Source organism: Toxotes jaculatrix, chromosome 2 (genome assembly GCF_017976425.1).
Source record: "Toxotes jaculatrix isolate fToxJac2 chromosome 2, fToxJac2.pri, whole genome shotgun sequence".
Taxonomy (NCBI): Eukaryota; Metazoa; Chordata; class Actinopteri; family Toxotidae; genus Toxotes; species Toxotes jaculatrix.
In genome coordinates, this window is record NC_054395.1 from 21,589,074 (window position 1) to 21,611,411 (window position 22,338).

The following is a 22,338-nucleotide window of genomic DNA, read 5'->3' on the forward strand; positions in this document are numbered from 1 at the left end:
TTGAACCCAGCCAGAGGGAATCAGGGCAGCCTGTTGGATGCCAGGCATTCCTGAGATGTAGGGCCAGGAGTTCACTGGTACACCCTGATGAAACAGCCAGACTTTCATACCCAAAATTTTCAAATGTTTTTTTTCTCCCTTTCTTCACCCCATCTCTCAGGTCGCTTCTTGCTTTCTCCCATCACCCAACTCACTCCTTGGAGACAGGGTGGTATAGTAATTTGAGAGACCATCTGTTAAATCATTCAGACCTTCAGGATAGTAAGCATCTGTCCTGCTTAAGTGTCCCTGAGCCAAGCTCAGTGTGTGTACCAATTTCAGGGTCACTAATAGCTGACCCTACTCTGTGGCTTTAGTGTAGGCAGCAAAGCTGAAAGCAAATCAGTGTATCACAGAACTGTTATCTTGCAGGCAAGGAAAAGGGCAGTAAAGACATAAGGTACATTATACTGTTCTTTAAAGTCAGAATGAAATTTCTCCTCACTTTTAAGGAAATATAAACTGGTGATCATGCTGGCATTGTGCATATTTTTCCACTTTTTCAAAGGGGGCTTAAACCTTTTTTGGACATATTTGTGTAAATAGTTCAATATTTGAACTATTTCAAATCTTGAACAAAGCAACTAAAACACTGTGTTATTCACACCTATTTCTTCAGTTTTAGTTACTTTATGTCATTGCTAACAATGGCAGCACACCAGTGAAGAGGCAGCACCACCACACACAAGCAGCTTGTGTCATTTAAGCTTGAATTAATGGCTGTGTAATTCAGAGACTTTGCCTCAGGTGTTGTAACAATGAGGTTGGAATGAAACACAGACAGGCAGAGGCATTCATTGTTACAATTTCCTTTCAGTTAACTGTAGCCTTGCATTTTTGCCATGTCTCACATTATGTATTTTCAAGCCTCCTCGACGACAGCCACCCATACATATGTCCAAACCTACATCTGTCCCTTTCTCATGAATGCAATAGCTCAGGAACATCTTGGGGGGATTTCTTCAAATTTGGCAAAAACATTTCTTTCGACTTATAGATGAACTGATTAGATTTTAGTGGCCAAAGGTCAAGGTCTCTGTGACCTCACTTCTGTCCTATTTTTGTGATTGCGTTATATCAGCAACGCCTGGAGGGAATTTCATTTCATCAGCCGCTTGGACTCAAGGATGAAGTGATTAGAATTGTGACTTAATGACAAAATTTTACACAAATGTCAAATAGGATAAAATGATGAAGTGATGATATTTTATAATTAAAACGTCACTTATTACCATTTATTAAGTTATTTCAATATCTTCACTACATATATTATATGACTCTGAATAGACATGGATGTAAAGAAGGTGGCAAGGTAGCGATGCTAGTTGCCACTTTTTCTTATACTGAATTTGGACTGGGAATCAAACCTCACATGATCACATCACAACGGAACAGATTTCCCAAATATTGTAGATTCCCTTTATTTTCTTTTTTCTTATAAGCTGTCTTTTATTTCCATTTAAAAAACCTGAATGTCCTTGTGTTCTTAAACATGTAAAATCTCTCCAGTGCTTGTCTAAGTTAATACTGGAAGTGTAGTGAATGTGTTTCAGTGAGTGTGAGAGTGTGTGTGTGTGTGTTTGACTGGAAGCTGGATGGAGACATGCATCATTTTAGTGGTGCAGAAAACAGGTGTTACCCCACAGGGAAGCAGGAAGTCTCATCTGATCCTATGTGTCCATACAGACACACAGATGTTGTTTTATTAAGGGAATAATTCAGTTGTGTTTCAGGTAGCATCAGAGTGTGGTCAGGCTGTGTATTTCTCATCATATGTAGGGAAGAGCTTAAGTTTTAGTAATGACCTCAGTTTGCAAGGAATGCTCCCGCTGATAAAAGAGAGTAAATCCATGCCCGTACTGTAAGTTCAGACACTCCTCCACAACATGTCAGTTACATTATCAGTAACAAACATGGTGAGGCCACAGGATTTCTAAAGTACTGAATGTTTGTCTCTTGTGAGTTCACTTGCATAATATTTCACCTCAAACAGAGCCCTAACAGAAACATGTTCACCATGAAGCTCATTACATTGTAATTTTCCATTGTGTTTTGATATAAAATACATACACGGATACATGGAAAGGTTACTGAATAAAGAGGTTTTTATGATTATTCAGCTGAAACATGACAGATATACTGTATTTGTGCAGAACCAAAAATTTAAATGTGACTGCTTCTGTACCTGAGTGGGTTTCTGAAACATTCAACATGTCATCATGCCACCGCCCAATTAGCTCAGTTGGTAGAGCAGGAGACTCAATCGCAGGGCTGTGGGTTTGAGCCCCACTCTGGGCGGTACCACCACCTGCGGGAGGTGCCGTAGGACTTTGGTGCAATGTGGACTGGGCAGCAGTCCAAAAAAAAAAAACTGCAGGGGATGCAGATGATAACATGACATTTCATCATGTTATCATTTCAGGAACTTACAAACAACCTTTTTGTTTTTTAGTTTATTTACAGTAATAGTGTTTTGAAAGCGATTATGAGTTTTTTTTAATACTTCAATACAGAAGTAATGCATGGAGTGTATTATATAAACTCCAGTTTACCCACATTATAGTCAACATAATGCCATATGGTAATTCCTTTTTTTTTTAAATGTGATTGACAGGTTTTCCAGTAATTACTTGTGGCTGTGTGATAATATTGAGGGGTTTTCGTGAACTCTGAGAGTTAAGATTCTGTACAGATGTTTGATTTGCATAAAGAACGACTGACTCATGGACACTGAAAGTAAAACTTTTTCTTTTCTTTTTAAAGAAGGGCTTTTCATTGATGTTCCAAGTAATAGTCCATTTGCCTGATTTGCACACCACTGAATATTTTATTACATCGAACAGTCAACTCTCAGGTTTCTCAGCTTGGGGAAACAACCAAAAACATGAAACTGATACAGAAATAAAGAGGGATCGCACGCAACAAATGACCTTTTTAGAGTTAACAAGAAGAACAAATCAGTTGTAAATTACATCTACGAATCCTATACTGCAGTATCCTGTTATTTGTGTCTTATGGGTTGTCTCTTATCAGATTCCACTCCATGTTTTGTCAAGAATGTCAACTGAACACACTCACAAAACTCTTAAATGACAGTTGTGGGTCCATAGAAAACATGATCAATGTATGGAAATAAGAAACTTTTTTGAGCAGCAGTGATGTATAGAGGATGGAAACAATCTGCATCTATGCTAGCAGCTATTTTTTCATGAACTGATTAAAAACTTTTAGTCAAGTTCAGCCTAATCTCTTCATTAGACCACATTAATCAGCCTTTCACACTCGGGTATCACTGTTGTATTAAAGCAGTTTCTTATTGCAAAGTAAGAAAAGATCGCAAACAGAGCTATTCTGTGCCCTGGAAACAAAGTGTGCAACAGGAAATTAATCACTTTGCTGTGTGAAGTATGGCCCATGGAGCAAAGCATATAAATCCCATGCTCAGAAAAACATACCCACAGAGCTACACATTCAGAGAGATCAGACTTTGCCAAATAGTTTGTATATGGGTGGATGCAGCATAAGACTACAGTCAGTGGTACTAAATGCATAGAGCAGCTGAAGGTGGTGAGAATGTTACTTGTTTAGCAGATTTTCGGTCATGAGCAAAAGTACTAGACAGATTAAAAATTTGACCTGATGATGCAACTGGGAGAAAACTCAGAGAATCATCAAATTCATCAGGATTCATCCTCTGACATTTTTCACATGATTTAATGGCAATCCATTATAGGTTATTTCGGTGTGAACCATGGTGTGAATTGAAGTGGTGGACTGACTGACATTACTATCACTAAATCCAGGAATTCGTCTCTGTGAGCTGTTCAAAACTGACTCAAAGGTTGAAACCTTTTAAGATGTATGCAGCACTGTAGCTGAGGTGTTTCTGCTTGACCTCCCACAGGTGAGGTTCCCTTGTTGTTAACACAGTTCTTCAGCATGAAAGCTTCAGTGTTGTTTGGATTCTTTTCTCGTCTCTGTGCTGTTGACTGTCTCCTCCCTGACTGTAAGAGTATTGTGGTTTGAATCAGGTGATCCAGGAAAACCAAGAGACAGCTTTAAGAGCTTGTCATAGGCTTTTCTCACTCAGTCAGTGTCTCTCTGCTGCAGTAACATGCACGTGCAGTGACCTACACTGTCACACATGCTCCTACTAAGTCAAGTCCCGTATACTGGAGATAAATTGACATTTAAGCTGTGCTCCTCCTAGATTCACACATCTGGAAGGGATTACGAACCATTACATTGAACCATCAATCCATTTTATACACATGAATCATAGTTCCACTTTTAGTTTAGTTTCTTTGAGTTTGTTGTGGTTTTTAGGGTCAGTAATTACACCCTTCCCTCAGATGCAAATAACATATAGTGTGAGAAACGTTCTAATTTTCCCAAAGCTCCTCTGTCATCAAGCTGGTTTTCACAAACAGGAGAAAAATTTTAAAATTGAAAATATTTCTATAAAGGAATTATCTGTGCTCATTTGATTGCTTGTAAAATAAAAATTCTGCTGCTCTCGTAACATTGTTCTTGTTATATGAACCTTGGTGCATTGTTTAGCCGAGGTGAAAGGTTTGCAGATGATCCTTAGAGGATTTCTCATGCTGCTGATCTCTCTATCCCTCCCCTCCTCCTATTCCGTCAATCTCCAGAGATTCAGGTTGCTCATAAGCTCTTGAGAGGCTGACCCAGCCGTGCTTGCTTTACCAGTGTATAAAACACTTTATGTATCATCATCTGATATCCTGACACTAATGTTCGCACTGCTGTTTAATCTGAAAAATATTATCCTACAATTCAACTTCAGACAGCCAGTAATCATTTTTAAGGCAACACAAAAGCCAAATAACTGGTGGAGAAAAGCTAATTTAGTTTATGAGTAACCTCATCCTTAGCTTTACCCTTGTTGTACTGCAGCAATGATTGCACCACTGCGGTTACTGTTATAAGGATATAAAGCTGTGCTTTCTATTGGCAGGACACTTCTTGTTAATATGTAATGAGTTAAAGGGTTAGTGATCTAATGTTGTACAAAGTTAATTTGCTCAGACTTGCAAAGTCCCCCCTGCGTCTGTTTCTATACCAGAGGCAGTGGTGCTTGTGCAAAACATTGTGCAGTATTTAAAATGTACCCATCATTATTTTATTTTTATTCAGGACAGGGTTTATATTTGCATAGATAAATTAAATAAATGTTTTACATTGATTTTGTCATAATATGTTGAGTGATATTAAAATGTGGTTCCTTTTGTCAGAAACATAGATTTATGTTTATTCCAAACAAACTACTGTTTTCCTCTGAAATTTTTAAAATACATCACTTCCTGTGTTGCAGAGGACGTTTCTTGGGAAACTTGGACGTCCTCTGAAGGTGTATAGCACAGAAAATGCCAAAGCATTCATTGCCTTGTTGTATGTTGGATCACAGCTATTTGGCATTGGTAGGTGAGCAGCAAAACAGACATTTATCTATGCAAAATATCTGGGCATGGTTACTGTATTGGAGAAATGTTTCAGGTGAAACTGTTGTCAATAAAGACTGTAATCTCACTCACAGAGCTCTCTAGTGGTAGAATCATGCATCATTATGATGTTAGATCCAAAGGACTGAGAAAGGCCTGTTATGACTTCGTTTGATTTAAAGTAATAAAATAATGTCATAAATATTATTTAGTTGTTAAAAGACATTATTTACATCATTCACAGAGTGAGAATTTATGACCTGCTAATGATAATAATGGAAAGTGCTAAAATGAAATAACCCGGGTCTGTCCTAATACCCACATTTGCGGTCTTGAGTATTTACAGTGCACATTTACATTTACATAGACGTAATCTTTTATCAAAGACTTTGAGAAATAGATTCCACACTGAACAAGCATTATTTACTGTCATCTAACTGTAACTGTAAAAAAAAGTTTGATCCTTCTTATTGTTTCCAATAAAAAATCAGAGCTCAGTTGCACCATGTACAGTGTATCTGCATGAATGACAGGATGCTCTTATTAATCAAGTGTGCTTGCTCTGTGGTCTTAATGCTCACTGTAGCAACTACCTCAGATATGTCACACAAGGAGACACTTCTCACTAACTGGGTATTGGTACGGACCCAATGTTTCATGAGTTATATTCAGAGATGTTTTTATTTTCAATTTGCCAGGAAGTAGCTTGCAAGGTTTAGAGATATGTGAATGTGAGATTTCAAGTCCATTTGTTTACTTTGTTCTCTGTAAAACTGCCTCCTACTGGGGAGTAAGATTTGAGTGACACTCGTTTTGATCATTATTTGAAGCTTCCACTGCACAACAAAGCAGTCATTGAGTGACAGATTGGAACATTTATGAATATAAGAACATAATATTTAACTGTGATTTTCTTATTGTGATTTCATATTGTGATATCGATATCTGTCTTCAGCTGGTGCGGTTCACAGAGATGTAAATTCAACAGTAAGGTTCCTCTTCTCAATGTTACACTTAATCTCAACCATATACACAGAAACTAAAGTCAGCAAACAGAGCCTGCTTTGAACTTTGAAGTTTAGAGGAACCTGACGGGTTTTCCCATGATCTTGTTCCCAGAGTTTTTACCCTGGAAAAGGTGAAAAAGTTAAATCACACTGACAACTTAAAACAGGTGGAGAAGGCCCTGCTAGGTTCAAACACCTTTATGAGCTCTCTGTTTCTGTGTGAATGAGATATATATGTGTGTCACAACATTATCTCATGCATTCCCAATCATATATCTGCAACTTATGGCAGGTGGAAGGTCATCTTGTCTAAACCAAAGCAGCTTTGCAGGAACTGGCTTCCCTCATCTGATAATGTCATTACTGTCCAGAAGCTTGAAGACTGTTCCGGTTGTGGTGGTTTGAGTTAGTCACAGTTACGAAGAGGAAAGATACAACAATGAAGGTGATTAGTGTTGTGAGGGAAGTCTCTCTGTTGTAGAGTGTATTTCCCTGCAACTGACGAAGCTTTAATACAGAAAAATCTGCACCACCTCAGAGTATGTGTGTTTAGCGGTTTCACACCGTGTGATTGATGTGTTGCATGTAAGCAGCTGTGTGCGCAGCTGGAACTCATCTGCATAACACCCATAAGACATCTCTCTGTTGACTGGCACAACAGGCTGATCAATCCCCAACCTGCCACTGTGATCGGCTTTGTAGTTTTTTCTTGTGTCATTTTCTGCTCAATACAGGCTATGCGCTAGAGTTTCCTTCATAATTTCTTTGACTCCAAGATACACTTGTTTTGTCTGTTTCGACTAATTGTTTAGCTTACTAGTCTGTACATTTAGTGTTTTTGGCTCACTCAAAGATTTCATAGTGTTGTTTTCAGCCGTAGCAGGCAGCTATTGCCTGTGAAAAAGTTTTGAAAAACTTACTTTCCACTACTTGTTCAGCAGTCAGAGACATTTAGAGACTAGCTGGTGAACATAGTGAAGCATCTATCACATAAAGAGTCAGATATTTCCCTCAGGAGTTGGGAGAGACCAAAAACAGAGCTAGAAGAGAGTGAATATTAGACTTACATTTGCCAGAGTGGCCAGAGACATGATTCCAAATGAATGCAAATTTTTCTCTGTAACTGCTGAGTATGTAAATAAGCTATTCTTTGCTAACATGTTCACCATATTAAGTCCAAAGGTGATGATATAACAAGGTTGTATTCACAGCAAGTCCTCCAATCTAAACAACCATATAGGTTGTTTGTCCCAACCCTGTGATACAAGCCATAGGAGTAACTGCCAGAGATCACCTAGCAACAAAATGTAACAGTGGGTTGTTAAAAGCTGCTTGCGCAGACAACTTGGATTGACCCATAGTTTCAGTAATAGTTACAATTTCTACTCTAATTAGTTCAAATTTAGACAGACATATAGAGTTTCTTTCTATTTGTTTAATGTCTCTGCTGTCCTAAGCCATGTCTGACTTTCTGGTCATGACCAGTCAGTAAACATTTCACATGAGCCTTTCTAAAAACCAATATTTTCCTTCAATCCTCTGGCCTGCTTTCACAAACAAATCTACCACAATCTGACACATGCCTCCACCTATCAAATCACTTGCTGTTTTTCTTCCAGCTGTGGCTCTGAATCACTGCATATCCAGAGTAAATTTAGACTCTTTGACAAAGTGAAATAATGATGTAAACAGTTTTCTTGAGCTGTTGGTGTCAGCTAAATTTACTTTCAACACTTAACTTGTGTAACTCGCTCTCCATCTTACCTTGTGCTATGCTGCCTTTTGTAAACTTGACCTGAAACTGACTCAAATCTCATTGAGCTCTCAGAAGGAAAACAGCATTTTATTCTTTTATGTTTGTCTCTGTTCTCAATATAGAGCATCAGTGTGAGGTTATATATGGTAGCTGAGTCTGTTTAATCAGTAAACCGTCATCGCAGATGCCATAATCTGACCGAAATGTCTTCAGATAACTGTTAAAATGAGAAGCAGAGATGGAGGCGTATTTTTAAAACACTCATCAGGCAAGATGATAAAAGGTAAATATCTGCTGCTGGCCCTCAACGATTAAGCAGATTTATCTGTTTTACTATGTATATATATATACATGGTATCCTCCAACTCAAACACAGTGGAGATTTGTTCTGTTACCGTCTGGGAGTGTTTGTAAGCTTCTGTCTGTCCAAGGGAGGGAGTGACCTTGGGCTGCAGCTGTTCATCAGAAGTTGGCAGCATCTGGCTGTGCTGAGGGGTGAGGTGTGGTGGTGGGGGAGAAATACTTTGTGCTGAGCAGGCCAGGCAGGGTTAGGCCGAGGACAGGACTGTGGTTTGGCTGTAATTTGAACAGTCATTAGTTAGGGTGAGACAAAGGGAGACTGGATGACAATTTAACACACTGAGAAAGGCAAAAGCAAATGTTATGATGATGCTTTATGTCATATATGAACATCAAACTCTGTACATTTTACATAACCTCTAACCATTTTGGAAAGACTGATTCCCAGAAGAGATTTAACACTTTCCTATACACAGAACATTTAGTCCTCCTGAAGTTTTCATCACCTGCTCATGCATTTACAGCCAGGAACTGCTCTGAAAACACTCCATATTGGTGTGTTTAAGGAAACAGTGTTTGGTAAATGTGTTTCATTTGTGAGGGCATGCTTTATGATTCTTGGCAGCTTGCTCTCAAATATTGAATGTCAGAGGCTCAGAGCATCCTTGACCCTGCAAATACTGCAGATACTAAGTTTACTATCAGAGAAGACCAAGAAAACCTGCAGGGAACACATGGCATTTTTGCTTTAAAAAATTACTTAAACGATTAATTTTCTAGCTCTGAAAGCCTGTCCGTATGTTCATGTTCAAATAAGAAATCCAGTCTTAACCTGCCATGTCGATGATACATTTCTGACTGACTGCCTTGCATGATTTTAACAGGAAATGCTTTTAAAAAGGTACAAGGCCTTCACTATGTTTGGCTACAATTAATACACATCCTTCCTTCTTGCAGACCTTGAACTCATCACTTGCTCAAATATGCCTGAGTAAGCACTGGAAATTGTCCAGTCCAATTGTCGTCGCCTCTCCAGCTCTGGTGGATTTCTTGTCATTATTACGAAGGAAGGAAGGAATTACTGATCTGGTTTTACAATTTATATGACAATAGGCTCCAGTGGAGCAATGCTACCACGCGGGGTAGAGAAGGAGCTAGAAAAGAAGATATGTTACATGAGAAATCTGCTCCACTAAATAGGACAAGTCAGCCGTTTATGTTGTACCATCAGATTCCTTTATAAATCATCCAAATTTGGGTGATATCTTGTATTCTGACATATGGCTGCCAATTGTGGGAGACAACAGGCTCTCATTATGAGTCAAGAGGACAAGGACTTGACATATTATGTTGCATCGAACACAATGAATCAGTGCCTCATTAAAGCACTCACAGCAGCCACAATTAAACACTACTGAAGCAGAACTGCAACGAGCGAGAAGTAGCACCTGATCTCATTTTAGTGATCTCAACATATTAATGTTCACTGTGATTATGTAATCATATCTGATTCAGACAACTGTTTATTTTATTGTATTTATTTTTAAACCGTCAACACCTTTCTGTCCGTCTTTGTACTCATCAAACAGTCAACACTCAACAATGGTTCCTGGTGTTTTTTCATGTTTCAGAAGGACAGCTGAGGCCACAGGATCCCATTATGTAAGATTTTGACTGCGCGCCTGATATTCAGTGCAGAAGTGGAATCTGTTAAAGCTAAAGGTGCGGAGATAACAGTGGGGTACTTTAATCTTTGATCACACTGTTTTCTGTTAACTTTTTTTTAAGACTGCGATTAACTTTTTTTCTTTATCAATTAATCTAGTTATGATTTTTTTGATTATTCAATGAATTGTTTGGTCTATAAAATATCAGTTGTTTTATCAGACCATCCACCCAAAACTCAAAGATATAATAAAGATATAAAAAATAACTGAAAGTTAATAAATTATCAAGAAAGTTACTGGTTCATTTTCTGTCAATCAACTAATCAACTAATTGTTTCAGCTCTAAAACGGACCAGTGTTTGTTTGAACTGAACCACACAGGTTAGGTGTGAAAACACTCTAACTAAATGAGCAAATATTCATACAGGAAAAGCTGCTTTAAAATGAACTTTAACAGTTAGTGGATTATCAGAATTGTTGCTGACTGAAGGACTTTTCTTCCAATCATTTCAGTTATACTTTAAATAATTCTTATAATGGTGAATCCAAACTATTCTTCATTTCTGCACAAAAGAACAGTTTCTTTGCTCAGCAGTGGGATGAAACTGCCCCCTGCACGCTCCATCACTCCTTTTCTTACAAAGGCCTCACTTCCAGTTCTTTCACTTTTTCTCCCCCCCGTCTTTGTCACCCATTGGTTATCTCCTTTCGCACTTCCATCTCAAATGTCGTGCAATCATCTCTGTGTTTGGTGCTATCCAGCTGTGAAGGAGAATCTGCTATTTCTCACAATCTGAGGGTCAGATATTTGATGCTTTGACGGTGAGTATTTTATGAAGGATGCACAGAGTGTGACTGCAGCCTAACATCACTTAGACGTGCACATATCTTTAATCTGAGGCAGCTCAACCGCTGACGCCAGAGATGGGTCACATCAGTGGTTTAATGAATGCTTTAGTTTTGTCTCTTCACTGAGCACAATGAGGAGATAGACACTTGACATGGCTTGTGTCACTTGAAATGTCTTTTTAATGGCACCGTGAACATTTTGCAGAAAATGTCATAATCTTTTTGCATTTTATCTTCATCACTGTGCCCCTGGTTGGTTACAGATCTGTTTTTTTTTTTATCTTTGTAGGTGGACGTCTGCTCATTTTCGCATGTTTCTGTTTCTGCACACAGCACTTACAAAAACGGACAGACACCTCCGTTCTCCAGACCATCTGTTATATCGTCACACATAGGGATACTTGATAGACAAATACCTGACGAATCAATCACATTGCATCACCAAGAGACAGAAGCAGTGCTTGGCAAACTGAGTTTAGGAAACAGAGGCTCACATCATGACATCACTTTTTGCAGTTAGATTTACTGTTTGATTGATTTGCCAACTTTTAGTGTTGTTTACAGGTTTGATCAAAACCGTTTCTTAATGTTTCCACTTAATGATTAGCAATGTCCCTTTCAATTGCCTGTTTCTTCGTCTCTTAGTCTACAAATCTAAAAAAGGAAACAGAACTTGTGTATGTGCATTGAGGATTATTAGGTATGAAGAGGCAGGACTGACATGCACCTGTGAAGGTTTGCAGCATCCTAACAACAAGGCCAGTGCCTGAGATCCAAGGCCTCTCCTTAATCTTATCTCAGCTGTTGATCCCCAGCTGTCAGTCTGCTGTGTGTTATCTTTGCTCTCAGACAGTTTTGATAGAGACTGAGACGTGCACCCCCCGCCCCCCGCTATTTCGTTGCAATGTCGCCTCACTTTATGGTTAAGTACACTATATTTATTGATTTTTAGCATATTAGGTAAATCCTCCGACACACATGCCCAGTTCCGAAATAATTCGTCCTCTAATAATTCGTCCTGTATGCTATGTATAAAAAACTATAGTGTGTTGCATTTAAGAAATCAATGAACTACACGAAATTTTATTTCTGCATGTAACAAAAACATTTTGAACTACGAACAAAAGACACTTGGTTAATGCTTACTTTCAAATAAAATACTTAATGTTAATATCTGAGTCCTCATCGTATTTATGAAATAAAAACTTACGCTTCTGTGTTCCGCCATCACTTTATCGCGTGTACTGGAGCGTGCAGTCAGCTGTCAACCTGAAAATGCAGCCGCCGGGTCGCACATCGGCGGTTGTGACGCATATTTTGAGCGACAAAAAATGTAAAACGTTTTATTTTAATGTTATAAGATCACCGTAATCTTCAAATTTAGAATTACATTAAAAACGAACGAACTAAAATAAAAATACATTTAAATCAAATACTCATTCTTTATTTTCCAAAGTCACAGGGAGCCACAGCAGAGGGGTGAAAGAGCCACATGCGGCTCTGGAGCCGTCCCCTGCTCTAAGCAGAAAATTCTGGTAGCAGCATCTATCATTTGGTAACTAAGTGAGGAACTGACAGATTAATTTAATAAATCTCCCTGTGAGGCCTCTTGTCTGTCAGATATGTCCCTATGTCCCTACACACAGCTCTGTATATCTGATGGATAGCCCCTTGGTTAGTATGGCTATTTTTGTAAAAGTGGGTGTTCCATATAGTTAATATGAGCAAAGAACTCAGATATATAGGGCACTGGATGTCCCGCCTACTACTCTCCACTAACTCCGCTGGTTTGTTTGTGTGCCACATCAACTGCTCAAGAAGCCCCTTCAATTACAGCCCTCAAGGTACAAATTAGTGGTTATTACACCCACTGGAAAGGCTTCTCCTTTTCCACTCCTTCATCCAGAGGCATATAAACTATAATTCAAGCCTAATGTGGTAATTTCTTGTCTTGTGTTTTATTGTGAGTTTCATCATATTAGCTGACTGGTGATGACATACTCATCCCTGTGGTGTGATGTGTTCAAGTCTGCTGCAGCAGTTGACGGAGGGAGGGAGGAAGGGAGGATGGGGGACGTGTATCTCATCTCCGTCTCATTGCCCGTGGTCATCATCTCCTGTGAAAGAGGGGACTTTAATGACAGAGGGGCCCTTTGTGTGTAACGGCCAGGCAGGCAATGACATTTAACAGAAGCAGCCAGTTAGAACTGATGGCATGTTCATATACCGGCTGCAGCTCGATGCTTTCTCTCACCGCCAGGGAGGATTCAGCCTACTCGAAGCTTTGGTGTTTTTACACATGTTGCCCACGGGAGGAAAAAAGATACAATGGACACATTAGAATAGCTGCTTTGTGGGCATTTTTTTGAAACATGGCACAAAGAAGTGTTTTTCCTTTGCTATAAAAATGAACCCAGGGGATAAAAATAGAGATCCTGCCATCTGGAGTATGTTGAGTTTGGTATTCCAGTATTTGACAGGAATAGCAGTACATGTTTAGTCTGTGTTGAAATACATTTGGGCACAGGGAGTATTCATAAGCAACATTTCTGGGACAGTGCCCACATCACTCAAGACTGACCCTCCTCTCAACCCTTTGCACTTTCTTTTGGTCTTTACAGTCACACTAACCTTTCTTTCTCTTCTTTCTCCTGGCTCCTTTTTTCTTCCTCCATCTTTTAGCCTACTCAGCTACTAACACAGAGCAGAGGGAGCAGTAGGCCTTGGTTTCTCTGGTTATATTTAGCAGTGAACAGAAGCAGCGCACTGGAGTGGAACAGGCCGCCTCTGCTCGACTCGGTGTGTGCGCCTCTGTGTGTATGTGTATGTGTGTGTGAGTGTGTGTCTTTGTCTGTGACTCTTCCGACAAAACCAGTTCTCCCATCATGCACTGCTGACTCTGACTCAGCAACACAACACTGGAGAACTGGGTCAGAACATAAACTATCCATACATTTATGCATGTTCAGTAGTGAAAAACCAGAGAGTCCATACAAAGAAATGTGTTCTTTAACAAAAAGAAAAAAATGTATTTGTGTAAACTTGTGTTGTGTATATTAGAGCTGCAACAATGAGTCAATACATCCATTGGAGAAAACAAAGATAAACTATTCTGATAATTGAGCAAAAATGCCAAATTTTTATGGTTGCAGCCTGTAATATGAGAATTTGTTGTTTTTCTTTATTTTACATGATTGTAAATTGACTAGTTTCAGGTTTTAGACTGTTGATCGGACAAAACAGGACACTTAATGATGTCACCCGGAGCTGTGGGATATTGTCATGGGCATTTATCCCTGTTATTTTTTTTGCAGACTTTCACAGACCAGAAATAATTGCTGGCTGCATTTGTGTCTATGTCAGTTGACAAGTAAGAGGAAAATGCTGTATGCTGTACAGGAATACCAAAATAGGTTTGAAGTAGTTTAGAAATAAGGATACCAATGTATAGTCTGAAACCACTGATTGCCTGCAAGGCTGATAAAAGTATTCACCAATTTAAAAAGCTGTGGTCAGCAGTAATGTAAAGAAGATGTAATTTGTAGTATTGGGCTAAGATATTCTAAACACCTGTTTTTGATGCACTGACAGAGTTTGTATTAGTCAAGAATAATGTTTAAAAGGTGGAAGAAAATACAGCAGAGATTTTTACAGAATATGATGGTCTCATTCAGGACTCCTGCTTGGTTTCTCCATGGTCTCTGGGCCCACTGAGAGAGGGTTTGGAGTGGGAATGCCATGAAAGCAATGCTGGGTGTGGCTGGTTATGGAGGTAATTATAGAAAAAGAGGGCAAAGGACCGGTCCAGAGCTTTATGGTGGACCTCTCTGTGATTGTTGTTTTTTCCTCCCTGCTGCTCTGATTGCAGGGCTCATGGCAGACAGCTATAAGACAGTGGCTGTTAAGTGGTGAACATGTGCAGAAGAAGCTGAATACACTGCTTTTATATCTGTGGCTGCTGTGTGTGAGTATATATATATATATATATGTGTGTGTGTGTATGTTTGTGTCTTTGTAAAAGAGAGAGAGAGAGAGAGAGAGCGTGTGTATGTGCTTAATTGACGTGAGCAAAATAAGTGAGTTCCATGTTTAATATCATTATTATCATGTCTTCTGTATCAGCTGTCATGAACTGTCTCAGCCAGGGTAATGGCAACGTAATAGCGGGAGATTGCAGCTACTTTTTCACACCAAGAGAGCAGAGAGAGGCCCATCACAGAGAGCAGGAGTATCTGATTAGTTTTGTCTGTTGCATCCCTCCCGATGTTCGTTCACCTCTCTCAGACAGCCCCTCCTCATATTGCTGGATAATGTAGAGTTAAATGCTCTCATCTGTAACTGGAGAGTCCAGTGTTGACTGACCGGATGTCCTGAGACCCACAGGAAGCTGCTGAAACAATGGAATTTACTGTTTAAGAACCAGCATTTCCAGTTCCTACTCTGTGGCCATTATTTGGAATCGGCCTGAGGAAATACAATATTATTTGTCCTCTGGAGGAAATGCCATCTCTTTGTGTTTGGTTTGAGCTCTTTGTTATCGGCCTCAGATGGCTTGGGAGCTGCATGAAACTATGAAACCGTGACAAAAAGGGCAATTTAAAGATTTAGTAGATGGCTTAGTAGAAAAGTAATGGACAACCAGAGTGTGATTTTGTGTCTGTAATTGTGTTCTGTTGCTCTTGTTGTGCCACAGCTCCCCACCAGATAGGAGGGTGCAGACAGAGTGGTGCCTTCTTAATCAAAATGTGATAACAGACAGGCCAGTGAAATCCCCAACTGACCACTGCTTCACACTAGTGTTATAGAGCAATACTCTTTGTAATACTGAGCATATCTGGATGAATTTTTTGCTACCTAAGTTGTAGTGTTAAAGGAATAGTTTGTCATTTTGGGACATAGATTTATTCGCTGTGTTGCTGAGCATTAGATGAGCAAATTGATACCACTCTCCTGTGTGTCCGTCCAAGATGAAGCTGGAGCCAGCAGCTGGTTAGCTTAGCTTAGCAAAAAGGCTGGAATCACAGCTGTGTCTGAAGGTAACAAAATCTCGCTCACTAAAATCAGTTCACTAATTAACATAAAGATCAGAAACAACAAGAAACTGCTATTTTATAAAGTGTGTAAAAAATGTTTTTGGTGAGTTATGAGCTGGACTTTTTCTTGGCCAAGACCTGGCCTAGAATAACTTGGCGTAGCCTATATGTATGATAAGATCATAGTTTACTGATAGAAATGAGGCTATTGGCCAAAATGTCAAACTATTCCTTTAAAGAAGGTCATATCAATCGCATTAATTCTGAAGAGAGATCGTAATACACCTGGCTGTTTCATGGCCAAACACCTAGACAGGGTCACCTTAGCCCAGCACCCTCTGCTTGGGAGGACATCTTGTCTTGCATTGTAATCCTCTCTGTCATCACTACAGGTGTTTCATTAGGTAGACCTGTGTGTGTGTGTGTGTGTCCTCCAATTACTGCAGGATTGTCTGTTCTCCTCAACCCAAAGTAAGGGCAACCTGCCTTTAATTTAACACCTAATCTGTGCCCGTGGCAACTTCCAGGGGACAGAGAAACACAGAGACAAGCCTGACACATAAGACCTGAGGTCTTCTCAACATGCCTCAACCACTGTTGCGGCGACTAGACGCATGTATGCATCTTTGTGGTTACTCCCTCTGAGCTCACTCCAGAAGGTGGGGGTTACAGAGTTTTCTTTGGTGGTGTTTGTACTTGTTTGGAATCTGTTGTTTCCATTCTCAATGTTACCATGCTCATCTTATCTCTTAATGTGTATTTTGGTCACAATAATTAGTCACTTACCAGTTGCAGAGTATTAACTGTACAGCATTCTCCCAGAGAGCAGCTATAATTTAAGGATTTTTTCCTGCTGTGGCCAGTATAAACACACACCTGCATGTGTGGTCTGTATCTTGAAAGAAATTATGTTGATATTTTACTAAACTCATTAGACTTATTTGTTACAGCTTAGTCGCAAATTGTGTCCTACCAAAGTGATGTTCACTACCAGCTGTCAGATAAATGTAGTGGAGAAAACATTATAGTGTTACATGAAACTTAAGGACAACATTTGAGTACATTTTCTTACTTTCCACCACCACCACCAACAGGCCTCCTTACTTTTTAGTCAGTAGTTGATAATCAGATCAGAATCAGAAAAACTTTATAAAAATTATTTTGAATCTAACTCCAACTGGATCCCACTAGGGATTAAGAATCTGTGACATCTTTGAAGTCACATTTGTAGATCAGATTTCCCCCCCTCAACTTCATAGACTTAACATCCACCACTGGGGGGCAGCAGCACATAATGACCACACACAGCTCATCTCATTCACTGGCTGGCTCTCGGTTGCCGTGGTAACGGGTCTGCCTGAAGCAGGCTTATTGGTGGTGGTGACGCTCAGAGACACAGGGGGCAGTGTTGAGCCAGAGGGTGGGAGATGAATCCCAATCAGCAGCTGAACAGAGATTCACACACACACACACACACACACACACACACACACAGAGCAAACACACTGACATGGACGTTTTTCTTGAATCAACGTTCGTTCTCCACAAGCTGTTGATTTGATTTATCTGCTTGTACATACAAATAATGAAAATCACTCAAATCACAACTACTGTTTGGATGTGTAGCACTCCTGTTTTTGAAAGGATAACCACCTGGCATGTTTGTTTTCACAGGCATGATTGACAGGCAGCAGCAGTGACTTGTGGTGATGACAGCTGTTATGTGGCGCTATAGGCTGCGGCTGCTTGGCACAGTCTTCTGCTGATGTTTTCAGCAGCCATAACCATGTGTTTGTGCTCTCATGCTATCAGGCCGACATGCTTAAATGCAGAGTTTTTGTTGAAACCTCTTTAAATGTAAAAATGTATCCCATTCTGCATGAGGTAAAATCATGCAAACCTTTACATAAGGGCTCTTAGGTCAACATCTCTAATTACAAGCTAATATTTACAACATAGATGTGTTTTGTGTGTGTGTATCTGTGCTTTCATGTTCACAGAAATATCCATGAGAATGTGTGAATCACTATCTCCTTAGATGTTTGAGAACACACCCCCACCCTCCCCTCAGTCCCAAAATGAGACAGGGATGCATAACTAGATTTAAGGTTATGTAATGCTGACTGGAGGCATGGAGGATGTGTATAATCCAGTCTTATTTGGGTTAAACCCGTCTCTCTCTCTCACTCTCTATCTGTAAGAGCACAGGGGCCTCATATCCTCACACATCTCTCTTTTGCCTCATCCAGGGCTGAAAAGCACCAATCTGAGTCACACACAGTCTTTTACCAGTCGGCTCCACAAACATCTCAGCTCCCAGGAAACATCTCTCAATGCACTAATGTCTCTGGCGTCTCAGATTTTCCCTGATGGAGTGATTTCATTGTTATGAGAATCAAGAATATCCTCTCTCCAAGCTCTCATATGATCTATCTTATCATCCAGAGACAGACTGACTGTCAGTTATTTTCACTAAAAGACACAATAACATGCCTTTTTTTAGTGCTGCAGCTAATGATTATTTTCTCTATCGATTTATAAAATGTCAGAAAACCATTAAAAACGTCCATTACAATTTCCCAGAGCCCTAATTGGCCTGTTTTAATTGAGAGTCCAAAACAGAAAGATAATCCTGTTTCTATAAAGGGAAACTAAGAAAACCACAAGTGAATTATAACCTTTTTTTTTTTCTTAAAATATGACTTGAAATTATCATTCCATCATTTGACTGATCGATCAATTACCTCTAATTTTGTAGTTATCCTAGTGGTGTGGCTCTGTGGATGGCAATGCTGGTCTGTCTTTTGGTTGGTCTACCACTTCTGTTCAGTGCAGAGTGAAATATCTCACCAGCTTCTCAACTTTGATGATACCTCAACTTTTCATCTAGCACCATCACCAAAGTGCTTGAGCAGAGCACTTTGGTTAATGACCAAACACAAATGTTAGCATGCTGACACACTAAGCTAAAATGATCAGCACTGGGGTAAATAAAATTTTGTGAAACAGCTAGATATCAGTTTGTTTCTTTTCATTCATTTCAATCAGTTTGACATGCAGAACACTACATCTACAGCACCATAACATAACACCAAATCATAGCAGAAGTTATCATGGGGCTCTTTTCATACAGAGCAGGTCTAGACTGTACTCTTTACAATATTATTCACAGACCCAGTGTTTCCTTATGAGTAAGCACTTGGTGACAGTGGCAAGGAAAAACTCCCTTTTAACGGGAAGAAACCTCAAGCAGAACCTTTGGGTGGGCGGCCATCTGCGAGAGAGCAGGAGGAAAGAGAACATACCACAATGCAAGTTCCACATAGACATGTATAACAATAATAACAACAATTATAATAATGAGACAAAAAATAAGGATAACAATAATAATATTAATATTAATATTAATATTAATGAGACTATTAATAAGACAAATAATAATAACTATTGCAGTGGGTGTTGAGCTGGATCATGGGCAGTAGGTGGTTTGTAGTCACAGATCCAGAGTCTACAGTTCCAGAGGTAGAAATACCTGCAGATAGCGACGGGAGGAGAGAGGAGAGAGATGGCGAAAGCAGAAAGCTGCTTATTTGTGCAGAGAAACCGCATTTGCAATTAAAAAAATCCAGGGAGAAACTAAGTAAATGGCGTATGAACTGTACACACAGACACAGTGGTGGGACTGTAGTCTCTGATCTACATGACTTTAATCCTCATAAATATTGAATATTTGATGACTTTCTCACTGATGGAGCAGGACACCTGGGCAGCCCGCCCTCTGCTAGCTGTACAAACCCTCAGGAGGGGGTTGTTCCCGACAGCGTTCCTTATCTCTGGGAAACCATCTGAGCCAGCAAAACTGACACCACAGTGAATGCAAACACTAATGTATGAGCCGCATGATCCAATCATATTTTATTTTTTGACTTGGTACTGTTATGTATATAAATCAAATCACCACAGATGTGGAAATTCGAGCAACAGAAGCTGCACCAATTGAAAGAATGCTTGTGTATGTTGAGTGCGTGTGCGTGCGTGCGTGTGTGTGTGTGTGTGTGTGCGTGCAAGTGTGCTGTTGTATCTGTTTTTCCTTTTACAGTGTGACTGCTGCTTGCCTAGCAGGGACTGTAATGATGGTCGTCAGCACTGGCTGGTTGCTAGGTAACAATTACCTGACTGTGCTTTGCTTGCACTGAATTACACAGTGGGTTGTGTGAATGTGTGCATTTGTGTGTGTGTGTGTGTGTCAGTGTGTGTATAGGAACGGAAAAATACAGCAAAGTAGACTACCAACCAGTGTCTCCACTTCTGGGCAGAAAATACCTCACACCACAATCAGGTTCTTGGTTGTGATAATATTAGCTTAGCTGTGTTTCTGAATCTGGTCTGCACCTTTAATATTTTTATTTTTATTGTTATTATTATTGTTATTATTATCACCCTGCTTCAAATTTCTGTGTTACAGATGTATTGGTAGGACTGGTTTGGAGTTGTAGTCTCCCAGGATTGATGTTGACAAATGTATCAGAGGGCAGTCAGTTTTGATTTGATATTTGTTTTTTTGTCATTGTAGTATTAGATGCCTGCGTGTTGTTATCTTTTGGGACTTAGTGTTTATGCACATTATCAGTGTTACATGCTTCAGTATTTATAGTCAGGTCCCTAGGGGGGAGGAGGTGGATGTGAAGCCGGGGCTGACATATGATGATGTGACCACAGGGCCACACCTCAAGGAAGATGACAGATACTCCTCTGCTTTAAGAGTATTTTCACTTTCTCAGCTGCTACACTGACGCTCTCTGTCCTTTTCCCAGATTCTAGTTTTTCAGTAGCACTCCCTCCTTCCTCCCTCTGTCCTGCCTTGTTTAGTAACATTTGGATGATCGAAGTTCAACCACAGACACAACTAATCTTAAAGGAATAGTTCAACATTTGGTGAAACTGTGCAGTGCCAGTGGGGTTTGTTTTTTTTTTTGCTTAAACAAATGACACATGACGTAGTAATTAATGAGCTTTAGAGGTGCTCATAGGTGTATTCTATTACCTTAAGATAGAGCAAGGCTGGCTGTTTTCTAGTGTTCAGTCTTTATGCTAAGCTAAGCTAACTGATGGCTGCAGCATATTTACCATACAGACATTAGATTGGTATTTTCTCAACTAACTCTCAACATGAAAGCAAATATGCCGAATATGCTAAAATGTTGAATAATTCATTTAAACCATCTATTGCATAAAGTAAGCATTCAACGTCCTGTAGGGAAGAAAAGCTCAGAATGAGAACAAGCAATATTAAAAATGTAGGAATTCAAGTTTTAAGATCTTAAAGAGAAATCACCTTTACAAACAACTAATTTACAGCAACAAGGACATGTGAAGGAAATGTAACTTTGAGGCATAATGTGGGAATTGTGTTAATTTAGGTATTTGGCAAGTCACAAACACACTGATACTGAACGTATCAGTAAAATGTTCACAGGTTTGCAAACTAAATGCATTGTTCGAATCCTGTGTTCAAATGTTAACAGTTCATTTATCACCTGGAAAACCTTCTGATCTAAAAATGCGACTGAGGTGTGGGTGGAGGCTTAACAGTCCACAGCACTGTATCGTTCTGCATCTCAAAGCCGGGCCCACTTTTAATCAAATCTGAACAATCTGATCAAATCCCCCTTGTAACTATTCCTGACCTACGTGTTCTTTTTCACTCAGTTAAACGTCACGTTACAGAAGCTAAAGACGCTCTGTCTGCTGTTTCACTTTTAATACAACCATCTTATAATTCCCATCAGTGCGCTGACCCTGTCATCCTGAAACACAGAGCCAGGAGAAACTCTTCCGCTGTGGATTGGAGGCCGACAGGAGGCCATGGCACCTCCCCTAAGAGGTGCTTGCCAGCTCCCCCAGACATGGATGATATATTTGGAGATCATTAAATGGTCCTAAATGAGACCCTGGCGTGAGAGCAAGCTCTGACCATCTGGCCCCATTGTGAGTGCCTGGGCTCTGTTCAAACTCAGCCAGCAGCATCAGCAACTCTTATTGGGTGGATGCTGAGTAAGCCTGGGAATTCTAGCCAATCAGAGACTCTTTTAATCAATTTCCCAAACCCGCCTCAGTCTCTGCATTTCTCTCTAAATTGTTTTTTTCTTTGCAATTACTGTCTTATGAAACACATAAAGGACTAAGAATGGCAGTGCCACTCGGTCACTCTGTCATTTGGTCCCC

General features: G+C 39.8%; 1 protein-coding gene across 5 annotated transcripts in view; it reads left to right on the forward strand.

The window, feature by feature from the left end:
- LOC121190024 (membrane-associated guanylate kinase, WW and PDZ domain-containing protein 1-like) overlaps positions 1-22,338 on the forward strand; it is an 85,876-nt gene that overhangs the window by 4,364 nt on the left and 59,174 nt on the right. The gene's annotated exons all lie outside the window — the stretch shown is intronic.